This window comes from Schistocerca americana, unplaced genomic scaffold (assembly GCF_021461395.2).
Source record: "Schistocerca americana isolate TAMUIC-IGC-003095 unplaced genomic scaffold, iqSchAmer2.1 HiC_scaffold_326, whole genome shotgun sequence".
NCBI lineage: Eukaryota > Metazoa > Arthropoda > Insecta > Orthoptera > Acrididae > Schistocerca > Schistocerca americana.
The window spans coordinates 117,189-120,596 of NW_025726045.1; positions in this window are offsets into that span (position 1 = coordinate 117,189).

Here is a 3,408-nt window from a genome sequence, read left to right on the forward strand (position 1 = left end):
GCGCCTCCGCCGCCCCATCGCCTTCCGTCGCCCTCCCGCCGTTTCCCGATCGGCCCGCAGCCGTCGGGCCACATCGCGCGCCGTCCTCCTCCTCTCGCCCGCCAACATTCACAGCCGTTTCTCAACAATTGCCCGCCGCAAACGGACGCCGCCTGCGCAACAGGCGCCGCCGCCCCTCGCCGCTTCCGACCCAACCCCTCGACCGAGGCAAACCGCAATCCGAATCTACAGACCAACCCAATCTGCCGTCAAGCACACACGACAGCCGACCTTACACGTTACGCGTTACACATTACGTTTACACGTCTACGTTAGGTTAGGTTAGGTTAGGTGGACGTGGGTTAGGTTAAGGGGACTTGGGTTAGGTTAAGCGTCAAACTTAGGTTAAGCATTCAAACACGTCAGGCGTCAGAGGTTAGGTTAGGTTAGGTTAGGTTACACGTTAGGTTAAGGGGTCAGTGCTAGGTTAAGAAGCGTCAAACGTAGGTTAAAAAAGCGTTCAAACGTGAGGCGTGAGCCGGACAGCTTACCTTACGTAGACGTTAGGGGCTCACAGGCTGAGCTCACCTCGCCACACCACAGGTTAGGTTCGGTTCGCTCGGCTCAGCGTAAAGCGCCGAGGTCAGGGTTACGTTCGTTCACCTTCGGGCGCCACACTTTCGGTTGAAAGGTCGCGACGGGACGACGTCGGCAGGCACGCCGCAAACGAACAAAAACGTACAGACGACGTCGGAAACCGCCGACAGACGGGGGAGCAGCACGACCACGACCAGACACCGAGCGCGAACGAGACACACGCGAACCACCCCCACCGGCCAAAGGGCACCACACAACAACCCAGAGCACCACGTGTCGACACCAGAGCAACCCGCCGCTCACGCGACATGGGCTGGCACCGAAGGGCAACCGCCCGCAACTGCGCTTTCCGCGCCGGCCCGGATGCACGTCGTGCTACAACAACACCACTACCGTACACAGCCGCTGTTCACAACATCACTATCAATGGCGCGCCCGCGGCTCGCCGCCGTCGCAGTCGCAGCCCCAACGCCAGCACTTTTGCACCACCATTCACACGCACCGCAACACAGCTCGCCGACACAGCCGAACAAAACAAACACCACACAACAACAGCAACAACGCCGCCGCCTCTACTTGTGCCGGCGACCCACCCCGCCGATGGCGCACCTTTCGCCAGCCGGCAATCGACACACACGCACCCACCCACCGGGGCCCAGTGCAAAAAAAAACACACAAAAACAAAAAAACCAAACAACACAAACGACACGGGAAGCGCACACCGCCACTTCGCGCGCACGCCACCAACCAGTCGTCGTCTCAAAATAACAAACACAAACAAAATAAACTAACAACTAGGGCAACACAAAACAAAAACGCCTCGCACGAACCGCCCACAAAAAGGACAAGCACACGCACAGCCTCTGCTGACGACCACGACGCAGCGGCACGCTGCTCCTGTCCCGCGCCCCGCGCCCCACTCGATTCACAACTCACGCGACACCGTCAACGACGGGCTCGCTTCCCGCAACCTACCACCTTTCCGCCACGACGCACAGCCCCAGCCAGCCCCACCCGACGACGCCCGTGGCAACGACTGCACTTTCACCACCGCCTCCCCCTTCCCCCCCCCCAAAACACACACACACACACACACAGCCAGCCAAAAACGCACTCGCGACCCACACATGCACGTGCATCGGCACACGCCAACCAGTCAACGTCGACAACCACACGCAAGGCTCGAAACGAAACCGGCGTCCTTCCACGTTGCCATCACGCTACGCGACACAAGACACAAGGAACCAACACAACAGCCGGCCCCACTAATTCCCACTCTCACGCCGCAAAAAGCACACCGAAACCGCCAAACGCACGCACATTCCCCTTCGCACTGACACCACCGACCGGCTCGCTACCACACACCTCTCGGCAGCCGTTTCACGCCAATTCGCCACACAGTCGACAAGCGCCCGCCCTGTACGGCACACGCAACGACGCAGCGCAGCAAAGGGCGCCCGCAACACATACCTCTCCGCCGCCCGACGCGCCAACCGCCACACCACACCGCCAGCCACTCGCAAATTGTGCACTGCCACCAGCCACACGTCCAACACGCCGCGCCGCCTCCGGCCACCCGCCAGGGGGCGCTCACGTCCGCGACAACAGCGCGGCCCGCCGGGCCGGGCCGAACCGAACCGAGCCGCCGCTGCTCTGCACTCGGCACGGCCACACCCTGCTGCAGACCGGGCTCGTCTCTCTGTACGCGTCTGCCTGCGCATCAACACAACACGACCTTTTATATTTTTTTTTTTCCTCTCTACCGCCATCCCTTCTTCTCGCGTTTTACTCGTTGTTGCAGCAGCGGCGCCACACCTACACATCCACAGCCCCAGCCGAGCCGGCCTCACCTCAGGGCCCGCCGCCAGCGTCTCCTCCTCGGGCACAGGTGCGGTGCTGTGGCCGCCCATCCAACCGCATTGCTGGCCGTCCAGCCACCAGGCGTTCCCACTGCCGCGAGCCACGCCGCGCACCGACCCTGCTGCAGAAAACGAAGCATAGCCAGAGACCGACCGATACACAAAGCAAGCCGTCGCCTCGCCTCTTGTCCTTCCTGCCTTCCTTCCGCCCCCGCCCTTCTCACACCACCGCCTCTCCACTTTCGCCCCCCCCCCCCCCCCTCCTTTTTTTTTTTTTTTTTTTTTTCTTCTTTCTTTCTTTCTTTGGCCCTCTCTCCTTCCCGCCATGGCGGTTACGGCACCGCCTGCAGCGGCAGATTTTTTGCGCCCACACGCCTACTCCTACCACCATTAACCTTGCCCTGCCCTGCCCATCAACGTCGCAGTCGAACCGACGCTTGCCAACACACTGCCCACGTTCCTTTCTCTTTTCGGCCTACGCCCATTACGCGCCGCCGCCACAGCACCTTCCCTTCCCACAACACACCGACGTCATCACACGCACCCAAAACAGGGGCCACGACCGTGTTCCTCGCCCACTCCCATCCCGCACGGTACGCACATTCCCAACTACTACCGCGCACCCTCCCTTTCCAATCTGTGTGTCTCTGTGTCTGTGTCCTGTCCGCGCGTGACGCCTCTCAACATCCGCCGTCCCCCGTCCCCCGTCCCGTTTTCGCCCCCATGCCGTCGTCGCGCCGCCTCCTCCCCGTCCACCGCCGCCCCTGTCCGCCCCGCACCACACCATACACCGCTGCTTGTCCCGGCCGTTGCCACCAAAGGCGCCGACCGCAAACGCGCCACGCCGCAGCCCCCGTGCGTCTCGCGCTCGCTTGCATCTCCGTGCCGACGCTGCCTCTCTTCCCACTCGCACTCGACCTCGACAACACAGTCTTTGGCTCCGCCACTGCGTGTTCCGGTGGTACGCACGCTG